Raw genomic sequence first — 18,814 nt, forward strand, 5'->3', positions numbered from 1 at the left:
ACTGACTTCCAAAATGCTGATATGATCACAAGCTTACACAATTGCTGGTGAATCTTAAGCTAGGGAAAGAAATAATGTAGCAACCAAAAGATTTAGGTTCCCTGAGAATTGGGCAGTATTGTGCAATGCTAACATCTGATGAAGTGCCTTTTGCCCTCACGCCAGTTGTTTAAGACATTTCTGTAGAAAACAGATTTATACCATCCATTTTCATTCATTTCCTGTTTCTCCGTCCATTCACTAAGCAAGCATTTGGAGGTCTGAGCCATCAATGGTGAGTGTTAAGAACTGACCTAGGAAGTGAAGACCCCTCTGGGAGCAATTTGATTAGTTAATACTAGTTCTGAGCCCCCTGTGTGAGTCCTTATGACTGTTCACATTCAGGAATGAATTACTTGACCTTAACTTTCTCCACAGGGGTACATGCCTTAATTTTCCACACAAATTTTCAAGTGGAATTACAGAAACACTTCACTTATTGAGAGCTCAACTATTTACAAACTGTTCGAACACAGACAAAAAGTATCTTTTCAGGCAAAGAGATGGCATAAAATACTATGAGATTTCCCTATCAGTGAGCTGCTAACCATCTAAAGCAATTGCCCCTTGCTTTAAAAACAGTTCTTGGCACTGTCCTAATACTAAATGAACTGAAAGAAGTGTGAAAATTACTATTTAAAAACATTTAGTTGCAGGACCCTTAGGCCTCTGGTCCATAAGGACATCACATAAAAGTGCAAAACAAATAGTAATATTCATAATAATTTTACTAAATTTTTATCAATTAGTAAGCAGCAAACACATCTTATAAGGAGATTTGCAAAAATCCCTTAGATGAAAAATATTAGATGAAAACAAAAATTAATACTTGTCTAAACTATGGTGATCTATCCATCAACCACCATGCTGGTGGGACAATGGCCACAGTGTTATTTAATGAAATGCTTACTATCTCAAACTTGTAAATCTTCATGAAGAAAGCCAAAAGATGAGAAGGAGAAGAGGAGAACTAGAGGAGGAGGAGAAGGTGGTTGTGGTGGTGGTGGTAGTAGTAGTGATGGAAGAAGAGAAGAAGAAGGAAGAGGAAGAGGAGGAGGAGAAGGAGGAAGAGGAGGATGAGGAGGATGAAGAGGAGGAGGGGGAAGGGGGGAGGGAGAGGGAAGGGAAGGGGAAGGGGGAGGGGGAGGGGGAAGAGGAACTCCTAGAAAGCTATTGTTCTCCAGAGAAGACAAACTCTGATGTGTAAACCACAGAACTTAGAACACAGTTGTAAGTCTGAGTAGGTGCTGAATGTCATGTGATAGCAAGAGAAATAAGGAAACCAAGCAGCAAGAAAAATGTAACTCTTTTCCGTCCTGAATTTGCTTTAGAAAATGAGGAAGGGAGATATGCAGAAAAGTGCATGCTATTATTAGAGTTGCTTGCTGACGCTGATTTGACAGATGCTTTAGGAACTAAAGGGTTACTATGAAGACTTGTGCTTGGACAGACAGATCAAGACAACCACAGGCAAACTGAATGGACACCCTTGTTTTCAGAAGCGAGTTGAAAATTCCTTTACAAAGTATATATCCTCTAATGATTTTTGAAGTGGGAAATGACGATAAACATGAGAGGGTCACTTGTGGAGACTTCCCATAAAATAACATTAAAGGATGACCTCTCAGGTTTATGTGCTCATTCATTAATACTTACTGTAATACACAATTATTTTAGCACAATTTCTCTTCTTTAATAGATCTTAAAGTTTTAAGAATATCATCATCTTCTTAGTTTACTCCCTTTCAGGATGTATTCATTTAGTAGCTATGGTAAATAGTTATTAATTATCTAGAGCTATACACACCAAGAAAAATGAGGGAATCTGAAAATTTTAAATAAAATGAATAATAATTAAATCTGTATTCCCCTGTCTAATATCAGATTAAATTCATTTTGGTAAAATTATTTGTCTGAACTTATAGAGTTCTCTGAGATTTGAGGTTTCTCTGAAGTACAAAACAGTTTAGCCCTGTCAAACTTATAGCACAGTGTATTACATAAAGGGAAGTTGATGACCACATCCAACTTCTCCTCCACCCAGACACTACATGTCCTTATCTATGATCTATCTGGTTGAGTTCGTCTGATACTTCTCTTCATGAAACAGCTCCAATCTCCATATCTAGTCCAGGTATTACATGTAGCTGGCTACCAGACACCCTTGCTTATTCCAGCCCCAGTTTCTAAGCTAACACTTACAGGCTTTCTGCCATTCCCAAACCATACCAAATTTAACCTCTGTATCTAGCCAGATCTTGCACATGCTTTGCCAGGCTCTAGATCTATTTTCTTATTTTCACAACCTTTCTGAATGCCTAAATCTACCCCTAAATTTCAGACTTGGACCAGCTCAAATCCTGCACACCAGCCCAGTTCCCTATGTCTATCTAACTTAATTGCACCTAAGCCATATTTAATATTTAGAACCAATTAAGCTCTAAAATTTTTTTGTTCTGGCACTAACTTTCTCTGTCCACATCAGACGACAGGATTAAGGAAATAATCCACATACCCAGAGCTCATTGCAAAAAGGCAAACAACATGAAAGATCAAGGCATTATTCCTCCTGACTAAAATTTACCAGTCCTATAGAAATGTTTACCAATAAGAATTACCTAGATGAACCATAGGATAGAAGATGATTTAAAAAAAATCGTGAATTTTACCAAAGAATTAAAGTAGTTTAAAGACATGAATAGAAAACTCAATAAACTTAAAGAAAGTGAACTAAAGGAGAAGAAAACACAGATATAAGGCTGATGTAGAAATTATTATGACAATGTAATATTTTGAAACAGAATCCAATAAGGAGATTGGGAACACAGAAAAGAACTCAAGCTGAATTGAAGATAGGTTTTTAAAAACTCAATAATCCAAATAGAAAATTCCAGAAATAGAATTTACTATTAAATAGAAATGAATAGATGAATGAATGAATCCATCATAACTCAAAGTAGACTTAATCCATGAGAAATCAAAGATATCATAGAGGATCTAGATGAAATAAGCAAAGAATATAGAAAAAAACTCAAGGAAAGAATATACATAAAACACGGAACATCATGGAAAGACCAAACCTTTAAATTACAGGAATAGCTGAAGGATAAGAATGCCATGGAAATGGCATAAACCAAATCAACAAGATCATAGAAGAAAACTTCCTGAAACTAAAAAAAATATATACCCAAACAGATACAAGTAGCACACAGAACACCAAGAAGACAAGACTGGAAAAGAAACTCATTGCTACATATCATAGTTAAACACTAAATATACTGAACAGAGAAAGAATATGGAAAACTGCAAGAGAAAAAACACAAGTCAACATATAAAAGAAAAGTCATCAGAATAATAGCTCAATAGAAATTCTGAAAGACATGACATGCCTGAATCAATGCCTAAGCCCTAAATGACTACGGGCAAACCTATATTAATGTACCCCATAAAACTATCAGTCATAGTTATAGGTGAATCATCTTCCATAATGTAAGTAACCAAAAATATTTGTCTCTAAAAGACCATAACTAAGGGGAATATAGGAAGCAATATTTCAGGATGAGAAGGAGAAAGACCATAGCCAAGAGATTTTACAAAGAAAACTAAGGTATAACTAACAAAACACAAAATACCACTAAGAACATAACAGATAAACCAAAATTCAACAACGCAATGACTATAATCAACATATACCTTTCAATAAAACTGAATACTGACAATCTTAAGTCTATAGAAAGTCTCAAAACATAGGTAGTTCGAGTAGATGAGGAAACAAAATCCTTCTATTTGTGTCTAAGAAATTTAGATTCAAAGATAACTACCATCTTAGAGCAGAACTAACAGAAGTATTATAATCAAATGCGGCCAAGAAGAAAACAGCTATCACTATATGAATATTTCATATAAAAGACTTCAGACAAAAACTAATCAGAAGAGATAAAGAATGACACTCTAATCTAATCAGGGAAGCAATTAACCAAGAAGATAGTAACATTCTAAGCTCTGGCAAACAAAATTTCATTAAAAAGTGCATTACTGATATTAAAGACAGCTTAATATCAACCCATTAACAGCAAGTGATTTCAATATACCACTTTCATGAACAGACATGTCACTGAACAAAAAGTAATCAGGGAAACATTAGAGTTAATTGACTTAACATCAAGTAGACTTAATAGATATCTATAGAATTTCCCACCCAAACACCAAAGAATATACATTTTTCTTCAGCAGCATACAGAAACTTGTATAAAATAGTCCAAATTCTAGAACACAAAATAAAACTTAAAAACTTTAAAAATTCAAATAAATCTGTTTCATAATGGCCATAATGCAATAAATCCCAAAATTACTCACGAGTACTCTAGTAAACACACAAAAATTATAAACAACTCATTAGAGAATGATAAATGGTGCAAAGAAGAAATCAAGAAAGAAAATTTAAAACTCCTGGAAGTTAATGAAAATATAACACAGCAAAACCTCTGTGATGCATCAAAAGCAGTCTGAAAAGGAAAATTTATAGCTCTAAGTCACTAATTAAAAAAAAAATCAGGGTTCTCCACCCACTCTGCCAACACCCAGAGGCAGCTTGATCCCCAGGAGTTCTGATACATCCAGGACCACAGCTGAGGCCCAAATCCCCATCCCAACATCTGGTCTAATTAGGATCCCCAGGATGGAGAAGATGCAGGAACCCTGCCCAGCCAGGGGCACACAGTCCTTCTGATTTGTACCTACATTCAGACCCTTGGCTCTGACTCTCCACCCACTCCACCCAAGGCAGCTTGACCGCCAGGAGTTCTGACAAATCCAGGATCACAGGATCAGAGGATTACAGAGACAGCTGGACCCCCAGGGGTTCTGACACAGGCAGAATAACAGGCTCAAGGACTCACAAACTCACAGAAGGAACAGGCTCCAGTTAGAAACAGAAAGGCCAATTAGCAGCAGAGATAACCAGATGGCAAGAGGCAAGGGCAAGAACATAAGCAACAGAAACCAGTGCTACTTGGCAACATCAGAATCCAGTTCTCCCAACACAGTGATCCCTGGATACCCCAACACGCCTGAAAAGCAAGATTCAGAACTAAAATCCCATCTCATAAAGATGACAGAGGACTTTAAGAAGGACTTAACTCCCTTAAAGAAATACAGGACACAGGTAAACAGCTAGAAACCCTTAAAGAGGAAACACAAAAATCTCTTAAAGAAATACAGGAAAGCAAAAACAAACAGGTAAAGGGATTGAACAAAACCATCCAGGATCTAAAAATGGAAATAGAAACATTAAAGAAAACACAAAAAGAGACAACTCTGGAGATGGAAAACCTAGGAAAGAGATCAGGAGACACAGATGCAAGCTCACCAAAAGAATACGATAGAAGAAAGAATCTCAGGCATAGAAGATACCATAGAAGCCATAGTTTCTATTTGTGCAATAGTCAAAGAAAATACAAAAAGCAAAAACCTACTAACTCAAAACATTCCAGAAATCCAAGACACAGTGAAAAGACCAAACACAAGAATAATAGGTATAGAAGAGACTGAAGATTCCCAACTCAAAGGGCCACTAAACATCTTAAACAAAATTATAGAAGAATACTTCCCTAACCTAAAGAAAGAGATGCCCTTAAACTTACCAGAAGCCTACAGAACACCAAATAGATTGGACCAGAAAAGAAATTCCTCCTATCATATAATAATCAAAACACCAAATGCACAGAAAAAAGAAAGAGTATTAAAAGCTGTAAGGAAAAAATGTCAAGTAACATATAAAGGCAGACCTGTCAGAATTATATGACTTCTCAATAGAGACTCTGAAAGCCAGAAGATTTTGGGCAGATGTCATACAGACCATAAGGGAACAGAAATACCAGCCTAAGCTACTACACCCATCAAAACGCTCAATTACCATAGAGGTAGAAACCAAGATATTCATGACAAAACCAAATTTAAACAAGATCTTTCCACCAATCTAGCCCTAAAGAGGAAAATAGAAGGAAAACTCCAACACAAGGAGGGAAATTACACTTAAGAAAAAGCAAGAAATGAATCTTCTTACATCAAACCCGAAAGAAGAGAACCACACAAAAATAATTTTACCTCCAACAACAAAAATAACAAGAAGAAACAATCACTGGTCCTTAATATCACTCAACATCAATGGACTCGATTCCCCCCAAAAGACATAGGCTAACAGATTGGATACCTAAACAGGACCCAGCATTTTACTATATAGAAGAAAACACTTCAGTACAAATACAGACACTACCTCAAAATAAAAGACTTGAAAAAAAGTTATCCAAACCAATAGTCTGAAGAAACAAGCTGTAATAGACATTCTAATAAAGTAGACTTTCAACCAAAGTTACCAAAAAAGATGGAAAAGGATACTACATACTCATCAAAGTAAAAATCCACCAAGATGAACTCTCAGTTCTGAACATCTATGCCCCAAATGCAAGGGCATCAACATTTATAAAAGGAACTTCACTAAAGTTCAAAGCATACATTGGGCCTCACACAAAGAGTAGGAGACTTCAACACCCCACTCTCGCCAATGGACAGATCATGGAAATTGAAACTAAACAGAGACATACTGAAACTAACAGAAGCTATAAACCAAATGGATTTAAGAGATGTCTACAGAAAATTTCACCCCCAAACAAAAGAATATACCTTCTTCTCAGTATCTCATGTGCCTTCTCCAAAACTGACCTTGTAATCAGAAACAAAACAAGCCCCCAACAGATACAAGAACATTGAATTAATCCTATTTATTCTATAGGACCACCACAGAGTAAGGCTTGTTTTTTAGTAACAACAAAAACAACACAAAGCCCACATACACATGGAAGCTGAACAATTCTCTATTCAATGATAACTTTGTCAGAGAAGAAAGAAAAAAAGAAAGAAAGAAAGAAAGAAAGAAAGAAAGAAAGAAAGAAGGAAGGAAAGAAGGAAGGAAGGAAGAGAGAGAGAGAGAGAAAGAGAAGACTGAAGACTTAGAATTTTATGAAAATAAAGGCACAACATACCCAAACTTATAGGGCACAATGAAAGCAGTGATAAGTGGAAAACTCATAGCTCTGAGTGCCTCCAGAAAGAAATTGCAGAGACTACACATTAGCAACTTAACAGCACATCTGAAAGTACTAGAACAAAAAGATGCAGATATGCCAAAGAGGAGTAGATGTCAGGAAATAATCAAACTCAGGGCTGAAATCAACCAAGTAGAAGCAAAGAATCTATATGAAGAATCATTAAAGGTGGTTCTTTGAGAAAATCAACAAGATAGATTAAACACTTACTTGGCCAAACTAAGTAGAGCACAGAGAGACAATATCCAAATGAACAAAGTTAAAAATTAAAAAGAGACATAAAAATAGTAACTGAGAAAATTAAAAAAAAAAAAAATCACCAGATCCTACTACAAAACCATATACTCAAAAAGAACTGGAAAGTCTACATGAAATGGATAATTTTCTAGACAGATACCAACTACCAATGTTAAATCAGGATCAGATAAACCATCCAAACAGTCCCATAACCCCTAAGAGAACATAGGCAGTCCTTGAAATTCTCCCAACTGAAAAAAGCCCAGGACAAGATGGTTTTTGTGCAGAATTCTATCAGACCTTCAAAGAAGACCTAATACCAATATTTCTCAAATTATTTCACAAAATAGAAACAGAAGGAATACTACCCAACTCATTCTGTGATGCCAAGTTATACTGCTACCTAAACCGCACAAAGAATCTACAAAGAAAGAGAACTTCAGACCAGATTCTCTTATGAATACTGGTTCAAAAGTAGTCAATAAAATTTTTACAAACTGAATCCAAGAACACATCAAAATTATCATTCACCTAGATCAAGTAGGCTTCATCGATGGGATGTAGGGATGTTTCAATATACAGATGTCCATCAATGTAAACCACTATATAAACAAACCCAAAGGGGAACAAAAACCAACATGATCATCTCAGTAGATGCTGAAAAAGCATTTGACAAAACACAACATTCCTTCATGTTAAATGTATTGGAGAGACCAAGAATTCAAGGGCCATACCTAAACATAATAAAAATATGTTAAATCATATTTAAAAAATATACAGCAAACTAATAACCAACATCAAACTAAATGGACATATACTTGAAGCAATTCCACTAAAGTCAGGGACAAGATAAGGCTTCCTACTCTCCCTGTATCTATACAATATAGTACTTGAAGTTCTAGCTAAAGCAATAAGACCACAATAGGAGACCAAGTGGGTACAAATTGGAAAAGAAGAAGTCAAGCTATTACTGTTTGTAGATGATATGATAGTATACCTAAGCTATCCCAAAAATTCTACCAGAGAACTTCTACAGCTGACAATCAACTCACACAAATCAGTGGTCTTCCTTTATACAAATGATAAATGGGCTGAGAAAGAAAATAGGGAAACAACACCCTTCCCCTCACAATAGTCACAAATAATATAAAATATGTTGGTGTCACTCTAACCAAGCAAGTGAATGATCTGTATGACAAGTACTTCAAGTCTCTGAAGAAAGAAATCAAAGAGACCACAGAAGATGGAAAGATCTCCCATGCTCATGGATTGCCAGGATTAACATAGTAAAAATGGCCATCTTACCAAAAGCAATCTACAGATTCAATGCAATCCCCATCATAATTCCAACTCAATACAGAGATAGAGCAATTCTCAAATTCATCTGGAATAACAAAAAACAAGGATAGCAAAAAACATTCTCAATAGTAAAAGAACTTCTAGGAGAATCAACATCCCTGACCTCAAGCTATACTACAGAGCAACAGTAATAAAAAACACACGGTATTGGTACAGAGACAGACAGGTAGATCAAAAGAATAGAATTGAAGACCCAGAAATAAAACCACACACTTATGGTCACTTGGTCTTTGACAAAGAAGCCAAAACTATCCAGTGGAAAAAAGAAAACATTTTCAACAAATGGTACTGGTTCATCTAGTGGTCAGAATTGTAATAGAATGCAAATTGATTGATTCTTATCTCTTTGTACAAAGCTCAAGTCCAAATGGATCAAGGATCTCCACATAAAACCAGATACCCAGATACACTGAATCTAATAGAAGAGAAGGAAGGGAAAGAACCTTGAATACATTGGCACAGGGGAAATTTTCCTGAACAGAACATCAATGGCTCATGTTAAATATGTGCCCTCATAAAATTGGAAAGCTTCTGCAAGGCAAGGGATACAGTCAATAGGACAAAACAGCAACCCACAGATTGGGAAAAGATCTTTACCTCCCATATATCTGATAGAGGGTTAATATCCAAAATATACAAAGAACTCAAGAAGTTAGACTCCAGAGAACCATATAACCCTATTTAAAAATAAGCTACAGAGCTAAACAAAGAATTTTCAACTGAGGAAACTTAAATGGCTGAAAAGAACCTAAAGAAATATTCATCATCCTTAGTTATTAGGGAAATGCAAATCAAAACAACCCTGAGATTCTACCTCACACCAGTCAGAATGGCTATGACCAAAAATGCAGGTGACAGCAGATGCTGACAAGGATTTGGAGAAACAGGAATACTTCTTCATTGCTGGTGGGACTGCAATCTGGTAAAAACACTGTAGAAATCAATCTGGCAGTTACTCAGAAAATTAGAAATAGTTCTACTTGAAGACCCAGCTATACCACTCCTGGGATATAGCCAAAAGATGCTTCAACATGGACACATGGTCCACTATGTTTATAGCAGCCTTATCTATAATAGCCAGAAATTGGAAACAATCTAGATGTTCCTCAACAGAAGGATGGATCCAGAAACTGTGGTACACTGTAGTACTACTTAGCTATTAAAAACAATGACTTCATAAAATTCACAGGGAAATGGATGAAACTAGAAAACATCATCCTGAGTGAGGAAACACAGACACAAAAGAACATTCATGGTATGTACTCTCTGATAACTGAATATTGGCCCAAAAGCTCAGAATATCCATGATACAACCCACAAAAGATATGGAGCTTAAGAAGCAAAAAGACCAAAGTGTGGATGTTTCAATCCTACATAGAAGGGGGAACAAAATAATCACAGGAGGTAGAGGGAATAAGGGACCTGGAAAGTAGAGAGAAGTGGGAGGAAAAAAAGGGGAGGCAGGATCAGGTTTTGGAAGGGACAGGAGAACAGTACAGAGGGTCAGGAAATTGAATAGAAACATGTAGCAGTGGGGGGATGGGGAGCTGGGTGTAGCAGTCTAGAAAGTGCTAGACCAAGGGAAGTTAGAGGCTCCTAGGACCCAACAGTGATGACTTTAGCTCAAATACCCAACAAAGGGGAGAGAGAACCTGTAGAGACCACCTCTAATAGATAGGCAAGGCCCCCTGTTCAAAGATGGGGCCACCCACCCATCTCAAAATTTTTAACCCAGAAATATTCCTGTCCAAAGGAAATACAGGGACAAAAAATGGAACAGAGACTAAAGGAAAGCCCAGTCAGAGATCGCCCCACCTAGGGACCCATCCCATCTGCAGACACCAACCCCCAACACTATTGCTGATGCCAAGAAGCTCTTGCTGACAGGAGCCTGGTATGGCTGTCCCCTGAGAGGTTCTACCAGTACCTGACAAATCCAGATGCAGATACTCAAAGCCAACCATTAGTCAAACTGAGCCCTGGGACCCCAATGAAGGAGCTAGGAGGAGGACTGAAGGAGCCAAAGGGGATTGCAACCCCATAGGAAGAAAAATATCAACTAACTGGACCAACCAGGTCTCCCAGGGACTAAACCACCAACCAAAGAATATACAAGGAGGGAACCATGGCTCTAGATACATATGTAGCAGAGGCAGACTTTATCTGACATCAATGGGAGGGGAGGCCCTTGGTCCCATGGAGGCTTGATGCCCTAGGATAGGGGGATGCTAGAGTGATGAAGCAAGAGTGGGTGATTGGGTGGAGAAGCACCCTCATAGGGGAAATGGAGAGGGGGAGAGGGAGATGCAATGGGGCTTTGTGGAAGGGTAACCGGGAAAGAGGATATCATTGAAATGTAAATGAATAAAATGATTAATAAAAAAGGAAAAAAGAAAATCAGTGAGAACATAAATAACTTAGTCATATAAAAAAAACTTAGAAAAGCAATTAAAACCCAATGGATAGCAAGAAATAATACAAATTAGAGCTAAACATGAAATAGAATAAAAAAAATACCAAGAATCAATAAATCTATGAGCTGATACTTTAAGAAGATAAACAAGATCAATAGACCCCAGCTCAAATGATCATAAGAATCTAAACCTAAGATTCAGAAATGAACAGAGAAGTGTTATAACAGATACCAGAAAAATTCCAAATATTTTAAGGGAATTCTTTTAAAATTTATACTTTATTAAGTTGAACAACCTAAAGAAATGCACAAATTTCTAGACTCAATCAAGCACCCCCAAATTAAAGCAAAGTAAGATCAGTGACTTAAACAGACCCATAACAAATGAGGAGATTGAGACAATAATAATAATAATAATAATAATAATAATAATAATAATAATAATAAAAAGTCCTTCAACTAAAAAAGTCCTGGCCCAGAGAGATTTTCTGATTAATTTTGCCAGGTTTTAAACAAAGATCTACAGGCAATCCTTTTTAAATTATTCAATAGAAGATAAACAGAAGGTGCACCTCCAGCTCCTTTTATGCAGCCAGTATTACACTATTATACAAACTAGTTAAAGACACAACAACATCAACAAAAACTATAGGCCAATATCCCTGATGGGCATACATTGAAAAAATCTTCAATAAAATATGTACAAACTAACTACAGACATACATCAATGAGATCATTTTATTACCCATTATAACTGAGTGGTCTTTATCCCAGAAGGTAAAGAAGTGATTCAATGTACACAAATAAATGAATATGTTTGCATAAATAGACTTCATGACAAAAATCACACAATCATCTCAACAGATGCAGAAAAAGCTTTCATGATAAAGGCCCTAGAGAAAGTAGGACTAGAGGGAACACAGTAAAAGTCATATGGAGAAACCTACAGCCAACATTACCCTAAGTGGAGAAGAACAGGGAGCAATTCTGTGGAAGTCATAAAAGAGACCAGGTTATCCACTATTTGGATTGGTTTCTAATATTGAAGAAATAGTTGGAACAAGAAGGAAAGAAAGAAAATTAAAGGGCAGCAAACAGGAGAAGTCAAAGCATCCTTCTTTGTAGATGACATGATATTATATTAAAAGGATCCTAAAATTCTCACCAGAGAACTTGCTGAAACTATTAACATATTCAGCAATATGTCAGGATATAGAAAAAAGTTGCAAAAGTCAGTACTTTTCATATGCACCAACAACAGACACGCACAGAAAGAGATCTTGGATACATTCCCATTCACAGCAGCCTCAAAGAAAATAACACATCCAGGAACAATCCTGGCCAAGGAGATGAAAGACCTCTTGGGGGAGGACCCTCTTAGAGGCAAAGGGGAGGGGCAAGGATGGGAGATTCTTGGAGGAGAAAGGGACAGCATTTGAAATATAAACAAATAAAACGATTAATAAATACAATTATTAAAAATAAAAAAATTAAACTCTAAAGAAAGAGAAAATACCAGAAATGGAAAGAATTCCCATGTTCATTGAGTTTTAGAATTAATATTGTAAAAATGACCATCTTACCAAAAGACATCTAAAGATCCAATACAGTGCTAATCTAATTCATGATCTCATTATTTAGAAGTAGAAAACATAGCTTAAAACTCATATGGAATCAGAAAAGTCCCAAGGTGCCACGCCCACTCTCCAGTAAAATCCGCAATATCGGGGGTAAAAGCCTGATTAAGGACAAGAGGCATTATGACTTCAAAAGGAGTTTTGTGCCTCCTGGGTATTCAGTCAGTCGTTGGCATCTCCTAACTCAGACATGTTCCAGATTAGTCTTTCCAATCATCAACACGCCTTCTTATTTAGGCATAAAAGGTACCCCAAGAAATGATTCATAAATGGCTAAACTTAAGATTAGGCATTGTCTCCTGACCAGCATAATGTTCCAAAATATCCTAATTTAATTCCAAGCTATCCTTAGCTTGGAATTTCTCTCAAGGAATCTGCCTTATCAGACAGGATGTCCTCAGAGTTAGCAACAGAGGTCAAGCATATTTTTCAGGGCAGTTCCTTAGAAGACAGAACTGTTTTACATACTAGAGAGTAATCAAAGGGCTTCCCTCACTTAAGGGCATTAGCAGGAACTGTTAGATCAGAACTTTCTGGTGCTTGCCTCCAGCAGACCCAGTGAATTAGCATGGGAATACCAAAACAGCCCCAGCAGGGAGGGCACCACTGCTCTTCCACCCGATTCACATCTGGATACCTGATCCTACAGACCTTGATGTGGTGGTTACTTGCCTACATGACTTCAGTCTTGTTCTCTGATTCTATTGACCTTGTTGTAACCCTCGCCTGCCTGCATGACTCTTGTCATCTGCACTGCTTTCTGTATGCTATTTAAGCCAGAATTTTACCTTGTGCAAATACATCCAGACTCAGCACTTTCTTGTGTTGGCTCTGTTTGTCATTCTTCGCCTAAGCCTTGTCAAACTGACTAGGACACCATTTCTCCCGTGGGTTGAGGGAGGCCCAGATTAGCTGGCCTGTGGCACCAAGATAGCTATGAAAATCCTGAGCAAAAAGAACATAAGATGGATTGCCATTCCAGACCTCAGCTATATTATACAGCCGTAGACCAAGGAAACAAAACAAACAGATCAAGGAAACAAAATTGAAACTACAAACATGTATACATAACTAATTATAGTCATCTAATATTCAACAAAGATGCCAAAACATACACTTGATAAAGAACATCTTCAAAAAAAAATCACAGGGAAAATTGGATATGCATATGTAGATGAAATTACATCTATATCTATCACCATATACAAAACTAAGATCACAAGAGCCAGAGGGTATGGAGGACACTAGAAGAGGCCCCTCTAGATCAACTGAGCAAAACTCATGTAAACACACAGAAATTGAAGCAGTAGACACAGGTTTACATGGGTCTGCAACAGCTCCTCTGTGTAGATATTATGCCTGTCAGGGTAGGCCTTAATAGGACTCTTGAGTACAGGAAAGTGTAGCTCTCTGACTCTTGTGCCTTCTCTTGGGCTTTTCTGTCAGTTGGTTTTACCTTGCACAGCTTCTATGTGATGGTTTTTGTTTTATCTTATATTTTATTTCTTTGTTTTGATGTTCTTTCTTAGAAACCTGTTCTTTTCTAATAAGAGAGAAAATGAAGTGAATCCTGATGGGAGAGGAGATAGGGAGCTCCTGGAAGGGGAACGACAAACTCATCCCAAATGGATTGAGGACCTAACATTCATTCACTCACTCATTCATTCATTCATTCATTCATTCATTCATTCATTTAACTTTATTTTACATCCCAATTACTGTCCCCCTTTCTGGACTACCTTCCACAGTCCCTTTCCTCAACATTCTCTACTTTTACTCTGATAGAGTGGTACCATCCCTTTGTTTATTTCCCTACCCTGACACATCAAATCTCAGCAGGGCTAGGAGTTTCTTCTCCCCTCTGAGACTAGACAAGACAGCCACATTCGTAGAATAGATTCTACAGTCAGGCAACAGCTTTAGGGATAGCCCCTGCCCCAGTTGTTCCAGATCTACATGAAGACGGAGCTGCATGTCTGCTATATATGTGTGGGAGAGTCTAGGTCCAGCCTGCGTATGCTTTTTGGTTGGTGTTTCAGTCTCTGAGAGCCCCCAAGTTTCCTGGTTAGTTGGCTCTGTTAGTCTTCCTGTTGAGTTCCTATCCCCTACAGGGCTTTCAGTCCTTCCCCAATTCTCCCATAAAAGTCCCCAAGCTCCATCTAATATTTTGCTGTGGATCTCTGCATCTGTCTGAGTCAGCTGCTGGGTGGAGCTCCTCAGAGGTCAGTTATGCTAGACTCCTATCTGCAAGCATAACTAGACTATCATTAATAGTGTCAGGGACTGGTGCTTACCCATAGGTTGGGTCTCTGGTTGGGCCAATTATTGATTGGCCATTCCCTCATGCTTTGCTCTATTCCCCATCCTTGCATTTCTTATCAGCAGGATAAATTTTGAGTCAAAAGTTTTGTGGATGGATTGGTGTCCCTGTCAATCCACTGAGGTTACAGCCTGACTATACGGAATGGCTCCTTCAGGTTTATTTATTTAGGTCTGCTGTGGGTCTCAGCTAAGGTCACCCCCATTTATTTTTAGGAGCCTCCCTATCCCAAATTTCTAGCACAGTACTGGAGACAGCCCCATGCCCCCGCCCCTGACACCTGCAGATTTCACTCATTCTCATGGCTACTTGGCCATCTCTCCTGTTTCTTCCCACACCTGATTCTAAAAGCCCTGCCTTTCCCCTCTTGCCTCCCTCCTAACAGTTCTCGCACTCCATTTGCCTCCTAAAACTTTTTTATTCCCCATTCTAAGTGAGATTCAAACATCTTTGCTTGGGTCTTCCTTTTGTTTAGGTTCTCTGGGTCTAAAGAGTATAGTGTGGGTACCCTGTATTTTATGGCTAATATACAGTTATAAGTGAGTACATACCATGCCTCTCCTTTTGGATCTATCTGGGTTACCTGAGTCAGGATATTCAAATTCCATCCATTGGCTTGCAACATTCATGATTTCTTCGTTTTTAATAGCTGAATAGTATTATATTGTATAGACACACCCACATTTTCTTTATCCATTCTTCAGTCAAGGGATGTCTAGGTTGCTTCTAGCTATTACAAATAAAGCTGCTATGAACATAGTTAAGCAAATGTCCCTATGGTATAGTGGGGTATATTCCCAGGAGTGGTATAGCTGGTTTCTGAAGTATAACTATCCTCAGTTTTCTGAGAAACCACCAAATTGATTTCCGTAGTGGTTGTACAAATTTACACTCCTACCTGAAATGGAGGAGTGTTTTCCTTGCTCTGATGTTGGGCCCAATTTGGCCCTGGTTTGGGCCTTGAAGACAAACCCGAGCCTGGCTCAAGTTTTGTAAACTGTCTCAGTCAGTTCTGTACTGGAGTGACTCAGCACAACCTGCTTAAGCCTGCCTTTGCCTAGCTACTGCTGATGTAGGGCAACTTTGTTGGCTCCATAAGTCACCCCATACCCTTCTTCAACTTTCTCCTCCGCCTATGTCATCTCACCCCAGCAAAAATCTCCACCTCCTCTCTCAGCCCTTTAAAAGAAAAGATCGATACAATAAAATGAGGTCCTGCTTTGAAGACTCTAGGCTCTGGGTAGTTATTCTCCAGACAGCTGAGACACTCATCATTCCACTCAGCCTGAAGAGACTCTGCTGGACCTGGTTTTCTTTCTCTTTCTCTCTCTCTCTCTCTCTCTCTCTCTCTCTCTCTCTCTCTCTCTCTCTCTCTCTCTCTCTCTCTCTCTCTGTCTCCCTCTCTCTCTCTCTCTGTCTCTGTCTGTCTCTGTCTGTCTCTCTCTCTCTGTCTCTCTGTCTCTGTCTGTCTGTCTGTCTGTCTGTCTGTCTGTCTGTCTGTCTCTCTCTCTCTCTCTCTCTCTCTCTCTCTCACACACACACACACACACCTGGTTCTGCCAGCAGAGAGCCCAGCACTCCACATGTGATATCACTTGAGTTTTTGATCCTAGCCATTCTGATTGGTGTAATATGGAATCTCAGAGTTGTTTCGATTTGCATTTCTCTGAGAACTAAGGACTTTGAATATTTCTTTAAGTGCTTCTCCGCTATTCAGAATTTCTCTGTTGAGAATTCTGTTTAGTTATGCACCCCAAGTTTTAATTGGTTTATCTGGGTTGTTGGTGTCTAACATCTTGTGTTCTTTATAATTTTTGGATATTAGCCCTTTATCAGAGGTAGGGTTGGTGTGAAGATCCTTTCCCAATCTGTAGGCTGCTGTTTTATTCTAAAGACAGCATGCTTTGCCTCACAACATCTTTTCAGTTTCATGAGGTCCCATTTATCAAATAGTTGATATTAGAGCCTGAGGCACTTGTGTCCAGCTCAGGATGTTTTCTACTCTATCAATGAGTTCAAGGATACTCACCACTTTCTTTTCTATTAGATTCAGTGTTTCTGGTTTTATGCTGAGTTCTCTGACCTACTTGAACTTGACTTTTGTGCAGAGCAATAGCAATAAAAACTTCATAGTATTGTATAGGATCAGACATGTGGATCAATGGAATTGAATCAAAGACCATGAAACAAATCCACATACTTATAGACACTTGATTTTTCACAAAGGGAAGACATTCTAACTATGACTCACTTGCCAAGGAATTAAGGTCAACAACTGGAAAGTGGGACCCCCAAATAACTACTGTACAGGTAAAACATATGAGTGAAGAGGAAGCCCAGAGAATGGTAGAGCACCTTTGACAGCTGCACATCTAATAGAAGATTAATATCCAAACTACATAAATAATTCAAAGAACAAAGATTCATGTGTAAAACCCTACACATGACACAGAGAATCAATTTTTAAAAGATTTTAAAAAAGAGATTGGAGATGAAAGGGAATTGTTATAACAGAAAGATAAATGAGCTGGAGATCCCAGAGAACTAAAAGAAAGAAGGAAAAGTGGCTAGGAAATACCTCTTTAAAATATGTTCATTGTCCCTAGAAAGTATGAAAAGACAAATCGAAACAACTTTGAGATTTCATTTTACACTAGTCAGTATGTCGAATATCGACAAAACAACTGACAATAAGTGCTGGGGAGGATGTAAGGATGTAGGGAGTGAATGAGGAACCCTCATTCACTCTTTATGGAATGCAAACTTCTCTAGCCACTCTGGAAATCAGTATGGAGGACCTTCCAAAAGCTAAAAACAAATCTATCCTATGATGCATCTATATCATCCCTCGTCATTGCCAAATGACTTGCAATCCTACTACACAGATACTTGCTCAGCCATGTTCACTACTGCTGTAGTACAGCAGCTGAGAAGTAGAAACAACTTAAATATCCAACAACACAGAATATTATTCAGCAGTAAACAAAAATAGAACCATGAATGAGAACTAGAAAAAGTTATATTGTGGGAGGAGACCCAAATACCAAAGAATAAATGTTCCATTTTCTCTCTCATCTGAAGTTTCTAGCTGCATGTCTTCAGAAGTATGTAACTACAGAAGCCTGGTATGTGAAATGGATGATTGCAGTAGAACAGAGAAGGAAATAACAGAGGACACTAGGAATTATTTGAAGGGGAAAATGGAAAAATCACAGTGGGGGCTCTAATTATGGAGGGGAAGGGGATTAAGGAGGAGGTTAAAAAAGCAGAGGATGTCTGAAAATGTCATAAGGATCTTATTATTATCTACTAATCTAAAATTGCATATAATACACATAACACTGTATAAACATTTATAGGTTAAATAACTTTTTTTCTCATCTGGGATGACAATACTCCCTTTAACAAATATAGGGTATCTAACAAAAACTCCACTACTGTTCCTGATAAATCCATTTTGAGTTGTCGATATGGATTGTCCAAAAGACTCCTAAAGCATTATAGGCTATTGTTATTGCTCTAAGCTACCTTCCAGGGCTACTTCTGAAGACAGCATGCACTTTGAACATAGAAACCAGAAGACCTAAGCTAGATTAGACCTGGAAAATCTCCTTTCTAAGGAATGGCTTTAGTGGTACCAGAAGGGTAAAACAATATCTTAAAAGCTTTGAAAACAGGAAAGAAACCACTAGTCCTACGCAGAGAT

The 18,814-nt window shown here is 37.9% G+C and overlaps 1 long non-coding RNA gene across 1 annotated transcript in view; it reads left to right on the plus strand.

Moving 5' to 3' along the window:
- Window positions 1-18,814, plus strand: part of LOC116081626 — a 31,193-nt gene that overhangs the window by 2,010 nt on the left and 10,369 nt on the right. The window lies entirely within an intron of this gene.

This window comes from Mastomys coucha, unplaced genomic scaffold (assembly GCF_008632895.1).
Source record: "Mastomys coucha isolate ucsf_1 unplaced genomic scaffold, UCSF_Mcou_1 pScaffold7, whole genome shotgun sequence".
Lineage (NCBI taxonomy): Eukaryota > Metazoa > Chordata > Mammalia > Rodentia > Muridae > Mastomys > Mastomys coucha.